Genomic DNA, 13151 nt, shown 5'->3' on the forward strand with positions numbered 1-13151 from the left:
TTTTTTTTTCCAAATCACAAGTTAGAATTCTTACAGTTTGGTATCAGGCCCTTTGCACCAACAAATTCATACTGACAATCCAAAAGTAACCCACACAGATACATTCCCCAACACCGATTGGTCCAGACTTCACCTGAAAATGCAACTAGCCTGATATCTCAGAACACTGTGGGTAATTTAGCATGGACAATTTAAATAATCTGTGCATCTTTGAACACTGCAATGAAGCCAGAGCAGCCGGAAGTCGTGCATAAAAATGAATAAATAATTGAATTGGTGGGAGTCAGTAAATGGAGATGATGAAGAGTATCATTATATTTGAAAATTCGTGGCTAAGACACTAAAGTAGAAATTGGAGCAGAGGACGTCGAAATGGCAGAATGGGGGCATGAAATCAATAAAAAGGTGAAATGTTGTAAGAATCAATAAATTGGAGATTCAATTTAAAGCAACGCCAGATGAAAAACATAGAAGTTGAGGCGGGAACCAATACGTGGAGGAATTGTATCAGGGAAACATAACATTAGATTCAGGACATCAACAATTGGAAAATTCAAGCCGGTGCCATTAAGTTAGAAGTGGGAGAACTGGGGCACGATATTACTCAATGGGACAGTTGGTGCAGGTCAGGGATTTTTCCAGATTTGGTAAATATGAGAATTGGTGGAGGGAGAGGAGACCTAAATGATGTTATAGATATGATCTACAGGGAAACAGTCCCCTCTGTCCAACTCGTCGGTACATAAATTTAAGCGCTCTGGCAGGGGACCACTGAAAGAGAGAATCCGTTCAGAGAATTACTAAATGTAAATTTTTGTGCTAGAGCCTATCTGAAGTTGCGAATTGGGAGAAGGACATCTGATAATCGGAGAATCGGTCTAGTGTCGCAGTAAATGAACAAATTGGGGCAGGGCAATATTTAATGGGAGAATTAGGGCACCTGTAAATGGAAGAATTGCGTTCTGGCACTGTGTCAATTCCCAGACAATTCCGTAGCACTCACTTTGTGACAAGTAAACGCCACAGGATATATCCTCTGGCAATAAGCCACTTCTTCATTTCTGACCACCTGACAAGGATTACGAACTCCGCCTGATTACTAACTCACTGACAATGTTTCAATATCTCAGTGCTGACCCTCTCATGGTGCAGACCTCCCTCAATTCGGAAACTTACAAGGAGGCACTGAGTATTAACCTCTGTGAGTAATGCACTCATACAGAGCCTCAGTGAGAACAGAGGCAGTACTGAAGATTCTAATTACTGAGTGAATATTTCGGGATTTTGTCATTGGCACTCTGAAAGGGAAATACTCGCTCAGTACTGACCCTCTGATTTTAGTCCTGCCTCTGTCCTCACCCTCTAATCATGTAGCATCTCTCAATTCTTACCTCATTACACTGAGGCACTGAGGGGGTGCATTGGTAACAGAGGTTAAATACTGAGGCAGTCCCTATTTATAATGATGTCAAAAATTAGGGAATGCTGCACAATTAAACTGACAGTACTGAGGCATTGAAACACTGTCAGAAGGGTTGTTACTGAGGGAGTGCCTTTTTAGAGGGTCAGAAGTGAAGAAGTGTTGTCTGAGGTTCATTCCTTTGGGGGTGACTTGTAAGAGCGTCAGTGTGAAGTGATTCTCTGAGAAATGACGGGGCTCCCTCGCCCAAAGTTTCCCATTCAGGGGTGTCCTGCTCTAATTCTCGAATCCTGTATTTTCCTACCCCAATTTTCCCATGAACTGCTGCACAGCTCTAATTCTCCAATTATCTGTGAGCCTGTTCCAATTTCGCATATTCAGATAAGCCCTGGAACATTTTTTCCCGTCAGTAGAAAATTGAAAAGTTCACCCAAATTAGTGATGCGCTGCCAGCATTATTAAATTTAGGCATGGGTGAGTTGGACCTCAGTGTCTGTTTCCTTGTTCAACATCTCTGTGACTCAATTTAGGGCTCAGCTGCCCTGCACCATTTCTCACATTGAGTATTAACCTGCCCCGATACTCCTACTTAGAAATTAATGACACCTGCATGAATTCTCCAATTATTGATGCCCAACGTCAATTCTTTTAATTTCGTTGTTCCCTGGTACATTTCTCCCGTGTATTGATGCACTGTTGATTTTGTTCATCACTCAGAGCTGCACTGTACCACATCTCCAGCTGCTGAAGCTTGCAACATGTTTCCTTTTTCTCGATATCCTTACCTTATTCTCCTATTTGGCCGGTCTCTGCTCCAAATCTCCAATATATTGATACTCACACTAATTTTGCAAAGTAATCACGCGGTCCACCAAATCTTCCATTTACTGATGTCCATCAATTGACCCATTTATTCGTACCCCTCAACCAATTTGTGTATTTAAAGATGGCCTCGCGCAATTCTAACATTTGGGGTGGCCTATCATAATTCTCCCATTTGCTGGTTGTGTGCCCCAATTGTCTAATTTAACTCCACTGTGCACCCGTTCTTACATTTAATATTTCACTGCAATAGTTCTCCCATTTAGTGGTCCACTGCTAGAATTCTTTAATTTTTGCATATCCAGTGTCAGATCTCTAAATTAGTAATGCTACACAAATCCTCCCTTTCATGGTGAACTGCACCAACGCTCCCACTGGATATGGTCTTGCCCCAGTTCGCGCATTCAGTTGCTCCCTGATACACATCTTCAACATAATGGTGCCCTGCTCATTTTTTTTCTGTCAGTTAGTTGTGCCTTGCATCAGTTCGCCAAATTACGGCGACTTTGCTACATTTCCCCTAGTCTGTGATTCCCTATCCATGTTCTCCCATTCACACGTGCCCTGCTCCAGTTCTCGATGTTATTGGTAACTGTAAATAATTACTCTCATTTCTGATGCCATGCACAAATGCTCCAATTCGGTAGTGCCCTCCAAAAGTTTTCATATTTACTGATCGCCGAGACAGATTCTCCCTCTTGTGGATGCCACAGTCTAATTCTCTGATTTACTGGTACCATATCTCTGTTCCATGTGCAATTCTTCCACCTAATTGTTAAAGAGCTACTCTCCCATTTTGGGCTCTGCTTTCCTGCACCAATTCGCCCATTTGCGAAATCTGCAAAAATCGTCTTTTCATCAGCAACTGCACCAACTCCGCCCTTGACTATTATCCAGCCTAAGATCTCTTACTTAGTATACCAATTCTCTAATGTAGAGGCACTGGCACAATTTATCCAAGTTTCTACACCCTTAATCAAAAGTCCCCTTGATTTGTTTCCTTATACATATGTATCATTTCATTTCGTGGTGATCTGAAACGAATCTCTAATCTCTTAATACTTGCACTGTTTCTCATTTTTACTGATTCCCTTCATATATTCTCTAATTTAAATGTGGTCTGCTCCAATTTTTAAATTAATTGGTATTCCACACCAATGTTCTAATGTAATGGCACTGCGCAGCAAATCTCCCATTGACTGATGCTCACAAATCCGTCCTCTTTTTGATGCCCTGACACTAATTCACACATGTATTGATGCCCTAGCCATTTTGTTTTTTCCGACTCTAATGTACTCTAATGTTCCAATTTAGTTAAGTTCCACTGGGCACACGCTCTTCCATTTCGTATTTCTGTCTAACAACAATCCTCTCATAGTTCTCCCATTTACAGCTAAACTACAAGTTCTACCATTTAGTTGCAAAAGTGCTCCAAATCACTCATTTAGTGCTACATTGCACCAATTCTCTCATTTAGTATTTTCCTGCAGGATTTCCCCATTTTGTCTTGTCCTGTCATAGTTCTCCCATTTACCGCTAAACTACACCAGTTCTACCATTTAAAACAAAACTGTCCGAAATCTCCCATTTTGCACTACATTGCACTAATTCTCCCATTTGGTATTTTCCTGCTGACTTCTCCCAGTCAGTCTTGTCCTGTCATAGTTCTTCCAATTGCAGCCAGACTACCACCAGTTTTACCATGCTGTACAAAAATTCCCTAAATCTCCCATTTCTTGCAAACCTGCACCAGTTCTCTCATTTAGTGGTACATTGCTTCAGTTCTCCCATATAGCACAATACTGCCACAAATCTGCCACTTCGTGCTATGTTGCACAAATTGTCCTATTCAGTGTGAAATTGAACAATTCTCCCATTTATCCAACACGGTTGAAATTCTCCCACTTCGTTCCACCCTGCATAAATTCTCCAATTAAATTTTACATTGCATAATTCTCTCATTTAGTGCTGCACTGCACGAATACTCCCATTTAGTGCTACACTGTCCCAATGCACCCACTTAGCGCTACAATGCACAATTTATTCTATTTATTTTGGCTGCACTGTACCAAATCTCCCATGTAGTGCTTTACAGCACCAATGCTCCCAAACAGATTTAGATTAGATTAGATTACTTGCTTGCAGTGTGGAAACAGTCCCTTCGGCCCAGCAAGTCCACACCGACCCGCCGAAGCGCAACCCACCCAGACCCATTCCCCTACATTTACCCCTGCACCTCACGCTATGGGCAATTTAGCATGGCCAATCCTCCTAACCTGCATATTTTTGGACTGTGGGAGGAAACGGGAGTACCCGGAGGAAACCCATGCAGACACGGGGAGAATGTGCAAACTCCACATAGTCAGTCGTGGAGTTCTAATCTAATCTAGTAATCAATTAGTGCTACACTGCACCAATTCTCCCATTTCGTGGATATTTCCCATTGTTGGATTCCTTGAAACACATAAACGTGGGTTAATCCCCAGGAACTAATCAGGTATACCGTAGAACTCTATGGGAAACTAGGGAAATGATTGTTGGGCCCATTCCTAAGATCTTTGTATAATTGGTAGTCATTAGTGTGGTGCTGGAGGACTGGAGGTTGTCTAACGTGGTTCCACTATGTCAGAAAGGTGGTAAGGAAAAACTAGGGAACTATAGGCGGCACGGTGGCACAGTGGTTAGCACTGCTGCCTCAATTCGCCTGAGACCCGGGTTCAATTCAAGCCTCAGGCGACTGAATGTGTGGAGTTTGCACGTTCTCCCCGTGTCTGTGTGGGTTTCCCCCGGGTGCTCCGGTTTCCTCCCACAGTCACAAAGATGTGAAGGTCAGGTGAATTGGCCATGCTAAATTGCCCGTAGTGTGAGGTAAGGGGTAAATGTAGGGGTTTGGGTGTGTTGCGCTTCGGCAGGTCGGTATGGACTTGTTGGGCCGAAGGGCCTGTTTCCACGCTGCAATCTAATCTAATCTATTCTAATAGGCAGTTAAGCCTGACATCGATGGTGGGCAAAGTGTTGGAGGGAATCCTGAGGAATTGGATGTAGATGCATTTGGAAAGGCAAGTACAGATTAAGGATAGTCAACATGTCTTTGTTCTTGGGAAATCAATAACTTGGATGAGGTTTTGAAGAATTAGCGAAGTGGATTGATGAGGGCAGAGCGGTCGCTGTGATCTATATGGATTTCAGTATGGCCTTTGACAAGCCTCCTCGTGTTCGACTCGTTAATATGTTTAGATCTCATGGAATATTGGTACAGAACGTCCAAAGGGTGATGGTGGAGGGTTGAATTTCAGTTTATAAGTGTCGTGATCCTCAGTGATCGGTGCTAGACCCACTGCTTTTCGTCAGTTATATAAATTATTAGGATGTGAACATGGGAGGGGTCGTCATGAAGTTTGCAGATGAGATTATATTGGAGTTGATGAGGGCAGCAATGAATGTTAGTTCTGAGTGCAAAAGGGTATTGATCAAACGTGACAATAGGCTGAAAAGTGATAGATGGAGATTAATTTCAACAAATGTGAAATGCTGCATTTTGGAAAAGCAAACCAGAGCAGGTCTTATACTCTTAATGATGCATTCCTCGGGATTGTTACTGAACGAAGAGACCGTGGACTGCAAATTCATAGTTTATTGAAAGTGGAGTCTCAGGTAGAAAGGACAGTGAGGAAGGCGTTCAGTATGCTTTCTTTTATAGGTCAGAGCTTTGAGTCTTGCAGTTGGGAGGCAATGTTGCGGCTGTACAAGACATTGTTTACGCCACTTTTGGAATATTTCGTGCAATTATTCTCTCCTTCCTTGTGGAAGAATGTTGGGAAACTTGAAAGGTTTCCGAAAAGACTTTCAAGAATCTTGCCAGAGTTGGAGGATATGAGCTGCAGCGAAATGCTGAATAGGCTGGGGCTCTTTTCCCTGCATCGTAGGATGCTGAGGGGTGATCTTATAGAGAGATACAAAATATTGAAGGGCATGGACACGATAAATAGTGAAAGTATTTTACTTGCAGTGGGGAAGTACAGACCTCAAGATCTTAGGTTTAGGTTGAGAATAGAAAGGTTGAGAAGGGACCTGAGGGGAAGTTTTTAAGCGCAGAGGGCAATGTGTGTTTGGAATGAGCTGCCAGATGTAGTGATGGGTAGCTGGTACAATTACAACATTTAAACGTCATCTGGATGGGTATATGAATACGAAACATTTAAAGGGATATCGGCCAAGTGCTGGCAAAAGAGAGTGGATTAGGTGAGGTTTTCTTGTCGACATTGACGGGTTGGACCGAAGTGTCTGGTTACGTGCTGTGCATGTGTATGAATGTATGGTTTGAAATCTTCTGATTGAACCAAATTGAACGAAGAGACTGCTTAGACAGAGGAGGCTGTGAGTTTTTAAAAAAGCCCATGTGTAAAATTTTGCATCTTACCTCTCACTCTTGCAGGTGTCATTTACCCAAATAAAAGGCATAGCACATCCCTGAAACATCGTTCCGAAGGGAAAGTGACAGCAAAACCTCATGTCAGATCCAAAGTAGCCAGAAAGAAGATTTTGATTAATCGGCATACACAGATAACTAACGAATTCGCGATTTAAAATCCAGGGATTTGAGCTTTCATTAAGCAACATGAGCCTGAAGTGATTTGAAGATGAAATATTCTAATCCAGAGTAAGATATTCCACTGTTGCACCAGAAGCCAAAACCTACAATCTCGCTGCTGTGCAAGATTCAGGGAAGTGATCGTACTGCAATGATTCTAAAAGGAAAAAGGACAACAGAGGCCAAAAGCTTATGCCTGTGTGTCTCAATTGTTCTTCTGATGTCTCTGAACAACGTCCCCTTCTTTCTGTCTGCCTGTCATACCGACGTTCGCTACTTCATTGTCTCGCCCTTTCCCTTCCTTCTCCATCCCTTGGGATCTGAACTTCCAGTGATTCCAGAGTGTATGTCACAGGGTAGATCCGGAACTCAGACAACAAGAAATCATGGATCTGTGAGGGGTTTGAAGAAAATGGACTCGGATCCATTCCCATTTTTCGGTTATTGTCCAGTGAAGTCAGCAAGGAGGACACAATATCTATCCTGAAGAAGGGCTTATGCCCGAAACGTCGATTCTCCTGTTCTCTGGATGCTGCCTGACCTGCTGCGCTTTTCCAGCAACACATTTTCAGCTCTGATCTCCAGCATCTGCAGACCGCACTTTCTCCACAATATCTATCCGAGATCACCAAGAAAAAGCGTCATGAACATCAGAAATAAACATATAGCTTCATAATTGTTGATTCATCTGAAGCCAGACCCGGAAGTGCCTGTGAGTATAATGTACAAATGTAAAGTTCTGGAGATAGAATAACATTCCATTGACTGATTCTGTCCCACGTGATTTGTGACTAATTCATGTTCACAGAAGTTGCTGGAAAATCTCAGCAGGTCTGGCAGAACCTGGGAAGAGAAATCAAAGTTAACGTTTCGGGAGGGAAGCCCCTTACTCTGAACTGATGGTAGCTGGGAATACCATCAGTTTATGTGCAGAAGACAGAGTTGGGGTGGAGGATGGAGCCGAAGGTGTGGAGTTAACAATACTTGGGGACAGAACCCAAAAAAAAAGAAAACACAATTGGGCTTAAAAAAAGGCGTGACAAAGACCTAGTTGGGAGAGTGAATAGCTGTTAATGGGGATTGTTAGTGGCTTAGAGTGGGTTGTAAATAATAGCGGGATGTGTGACATCAAGGCCTGTTGTATGCATTTGGGTGACAGGACGTAGGAGATTTCAAACTTGAAAATTATTGAATTAAACATTGAATCCAGAGGGCTGCAGGGTCACCAAGAGGAAAATGAGGTATTGTTCTTCCCAGTCGTGCTGAGCTTCACTTGAATGCTGCAGCAGCCTGAAAAAGAGATGTGAGCCAGGGAACAGAGTGGTCTGTGATAGTGGAAGTCAACTGAAAGCTTTTCTGACGAGTGATGTGTTCTGCAAAGCGATCTTCCAGTGTAGTTTGTTTACTAAAGTTTAAATTCCACAGGCCCAATGGTGACAAGATTGTCTTGCACTTTCTTATTGACTCTGCACTTCCACCGCGGTATCATCGGATGTCATGGTCCGGCTGAAAGCCCCAGGGACCTTTCTGAGGGTCAGGCAGCCCTGTACCAGGAAGCATTTGGATTGGACGCAGTCTCCAAATTAAAATCCTCGATGTATTTCTCCATTCTTTCTATTTACATTTCAAGACCCAACAAACCGTTGTCTCGCAGGTATGTTTGGGACCATGTATTCCAACTATTAGCTAATTATTTCTCTGGGCAGTTGGTTAAAGTTTGCTGGTAGTGAGAAATAAAGTCAGCAAGATTTGTAACCGTTGCCTTTGAGCCCAGAGCCTGAACAAATCAACCAATACTTAAAGACATGAAGGTGCTGTAAAACCACATCCCTGATTACAGCAGAGAAAGATTCAGTTCGGGTCGGCCTGATTTTGTTTATAAAGAGAGATTGAAGTGAATAAGGAAACGGCAAGAGGCTGCAGAATTATATTGTATGTATTCACACACAGGGCTCCTTCCTGGTGACATGGATGTGCTTCCAGTGGGGCGATGGAGGAAAGACTGCCCAGGTCTCACCATAACGTAAGTTCCAGCCTGTATTTGAATATCAATACTTATAGAGACAGTCAACATTTCAGTAACTGGATATTTAATTCGCTAACACCCGGCTCTGGGTAATATTACAGATTATATATATATATATATATACATCTCAGATTCTGTGGTGCCTTTCGGCGTTCGGCTGCACATCAACATCTTTGTGAGTTGAAATGGGATATAATCTGAGAATGAGCATCACACCACCAGGGAGATGTATTCGGAAGCACTTTAATAATAGATATTGTCAGATGTTTGGAAAACTCTTGCAATAGTGGATTCGGGATCATTTGTTAAAATCAAAACTGAGAGAGCTATTTAAGATACGAAGAGCCATGTGCCAAACGGATTTTGGTCTCAGAACAACTTGATTTCTGTAATTGGTGGAACAGGCTCGATGGGCTTAATGGCCTACTACCGTTCCTATGTTCTGACAATCTTTCGGGTTCCTTAATGCACATTTTCGGCCTGTCACTGGGGTATTGTTTGCAAGAAAATAGTCTCCATTATTCACTGTTCTTGAAATATCTCGTACAGAAATACTCAGGCATTTGATCCCAATATTCTTATAAATACAACAGCAACACAATTTATGGACTGCATTCCTGCACTTGAATGATTAGAAACTGGATATTCTTAGTTTCAAAGAACCCTGCTAGTGGTTTGCATTAGTTAACTCCATATGGAAGGGCAAAGAAAAACAGAAAAATAGCAAAATTGCAGTCCATATGCTCCAATGCTTTTCTGTCAGTGAGAAACAAAAATGCAGCTTCACTCGTGGCCTCCTGTAAATCCATGGGATATAAGATTGTGCAACCCGGTGCAAACCTCCCGTTACACCAAGCGCAAGTCAGGAAAATGGAGGGAGATATGTCCTCACCATAAAACTTATGAGCGGCTTTTACAAAGGCGTGGAACCAGTAACCCATCAAGGTCACTCACCAACTCCCTAATTGTTATAAACTGCTTATTTCCTTTACGTTATTTAATGACTAATCTTTGCAAATCTGAACGTGACCGCTGGGGATAGGCGTTAGGAAGCGACTTAGGTTCTGTTGTTTGGTTGTTAGGCTTCTCATTCAGTTTTGTCGATATTGAAGTGAATCTGTTTTCAAAGTAAAGACACGAAACATACGAACAACTTTAAGTCCAGGCAGAGATGCTGATCAGCCAGATATCATTGCTGAGCAAGAAGCAAACTGGAAACTCAATGATTTCATTGATTCTATGTAGAAATCATGAGTGCCTTGGTCCTCTGGTGATCAATTTAATTCAGTGTATGGCATTTAAGCAGTTACATGGCCTTGATACGAAATGCAGATGCAGCCTGACTGTGAGCCCAGTTACCTCACGAAGTAGAGTATGAGATTTTTACAATCAGTTCGTGTGTTTGACACCCTCAACAGACAATGTTCTTTTGAAACTTTGCTTTTTGAGCTGAATGTTGGCTCATCATTCCAAGTCAGTTTAATCTCTTAAGAAGTGCGTTTGTCTCCTGTTGCGATGGTTAATCTGCCAGTTGCTGGTTTGCGAGCAAACACTGGAAGTGAATGGGAGGCAAGTTGGTAGCTATGGCTTAGCATTCATTGACCACTGACTCTTCAAATTCTGTTCCTGTCCCAAGAACAATAAATGGTTTAATCACAGAATTATTGTGGCCAAATTCTAAGGGAATCAAACCAACCTGTCCATACCGAAGAACACTGAAATTGAAGGAACTGCTTCATCTCTGCTCTAACTCCAGAATGTGATAAATAAGTGTTCACGTGTGCAGTCACAGGAGCTCAGGCCAGAGGACAGAAAAAGTCAGGGATTTCAAAAGATGGTGAATGTCTGCACACCATAGTCAGAGAGAAGCTAAAAACCCTTATCCCACGGACTTTGAGGCTCTAAGGGAATACAATATCAATGTTATTTAATACCTCATGAAAAATCAAAGATGCCCGAAGAACAACCCAAGTGTATTCACAAACAGCTTTCATAACTGTTGCTCTGAGACTAAGAGGAGGAAAGCGAAGGTGTTAATGATCTTCACCATTAAGGTCCACGATCCTTATCCTGACTGTAAGAAGGATGCTCTTGACTTAATTGAGAAAATGCGTTACATTTGTGTCAATTCATTGTGAATGCAGTCTATTCTCTGCAAACATCAAGTAATCACATGTGTTTAAGGGGTAACCTGCGAAGTTTGGAAACAATTTACTTTACGTTTGTGTAACTGGCTAACGTTTTCTTTCACAGACTGTTCACTGGGACACTCACTCACTCTGTCACTCACTCTATGTCTATGTGTCGGGACATTCCTAGTAGGGAGGCATGGTGACTCATTGATGAGAACTGCTACCTTAAAGTGTTCGGTGCCTGCGTTCAAATGCAGCCTTGGGCGACTGTCTGTGAGAAGTTTGAACAATCTGCATGGCTATGTGCTGTTTTCCTCCCACAGTCCAAAGATGTTTAGGTTAAGTGGATTGGCAACGCTAAATTATCCACAGTATTCAGTGATGCATGGGGTCGCCTTGAAAAATGCTGGGAAATTCGGTAAGTCTTGGATGCAAGAGCTGAAAATGTGTTGCTGGAAAAGCGCAGCAGGTCAGGCAGCATCCAAGGAACAGAAGGGATTATGCCCGAAACGTCGATTCTCCTGTTCCTTGGATGCTGCCTGACCTGCTGCGCTTCTCCAGCAACACATTTTCAGCTCTGATCTCCAGCATCTGCAGTCATCACTTTCTCCTCATGTCCAGGAGGCACGCTGGCTCAGCGGGGGTGGCACGGTGAGTCTTGATTAACACTTCGGCATCAGAGCATGAGGTCCCAGGTTCGATTTCAGCCTTGGGCGACTGACTTGTGAAGTTTGCTTTTTTCTCCCCGTGTCTGTGTGAGTTTCCTCCCACAGTCCAAATAAGCGCAGGTCCGGTGAATTGGCCATGGTAAATTGCCCATAGTGTTACATGCAATCATCAGATTGGTTGGGTTGCTCTTCAGAGAGTCGGTGTGGACTTGTTGGGCTGAAAGACCTGTTTCCACACTGTAGGGAATCCAGTCTATCTCATCTAATCGAATGATCGCGAGAGAATTGGTGTGTACAAGTTGGTCCGAATGACCTGTTTCCACAGTGTAGAGATTCGATAGCACTGAACACATTGAAAGGTAAAATCCATGTACTGATGAATCAAGTGACTCTCTCAGATCTCAGCATGACTCATGATTTAATTTTCCGACAAGCAAATTCGCTCTTTGTAATCTACTTGAAAAAAGGATTTATAATATTCAAGTCTGTACAGAAAGAATAGGAATTCAGTCAGAAAATTCTAGCTTCTGTTAAACGTTTTTCTTTTATTTTCCCTGAAAGTTATAAATTGATGTCCCCCATTTCCCCTTTTCCTTTCGGCGCAATTCAAACTCTGCTTTGGATATTTCTTTCAGAAACGTTTTTAAACGAAATAAAATCTGCATCTAGAGACAGCAATATGTTTGATGTTTCACTCTAGCTAACCAATTTACAAAACATTCATCTGATCATGCTTGTGCAAGCGGACCGAAAATCCAGCACTGGACCCATCTTCATAACTGACCATTTGGAGATTCAATGACTAATTATGATTTACAGAATTGTTAAAGCACAAAACCTGGCCATTCAGACCATTGTGTCAGCGCGATTCTCCTAATACTCTCTCTGTCTTTGTATCATTTCCCTGACGTCTCACTGCAATCTTGCATGTTCTTCGAATTAAATAATCATCTAATTCTCTTAACGGAAATTAACTAAACCACTGTTCCACACAACGTATCCCAAACCTAATTACTGGCTATGTAACGTTTCTTTCTCATATTACATTTCCTTCCTTCGCCACTGAATGTACCTAACACTCTCTTGATCTATCGCCCAGTTTCAACCTCCGTGTAGCCTTGATCACATCCGACACTCCGCTGCCCATGTGCTTACTCACACTGAGCTTTGTTCTCAAAAACCTAAGATCAGTGACCTCGCCAGTTGAGCTACAGCAACAGTTTATGAACTTCTTATCCTTATTTTCAAATCCCTCTCCAAAAGCCATCGTTTCAATCTCTGTATTCTCTGCCAGCCACACAATCTTTCAAGATGTCTGCACTCACTTAATTCTCGTCTCCTGAGCATGATCAATTTCCCTAACAATGGTGGACGTTCTATCAGTACAAAATCTTACAAAGCATATTAAGTAGAAAGTAATTAAAACACGTATGCCAGTTCAGGGGTTGTGTGAACAATGCATTAAGTGGAAGCTGGTGAATCGCATTGAGGT

Source organism: Chiloscyllium plagiosum, unplaced genomic scaffold, assembly GCF_037043375.1.
Source record: "Chiloscyllium plagiosum isolate Xiang-an unplaced genomic scaffold, Cpla_swu_hap1 HiC_scaffold_37, whole genome shotgun sequence".
NCBI lineage: Eukaryota > Metazoa > Chordata > Chondrichthyes > Orectolobiformes > Hemiscylliidae > Chiloscyllium > Chiloscyllium plagiosum.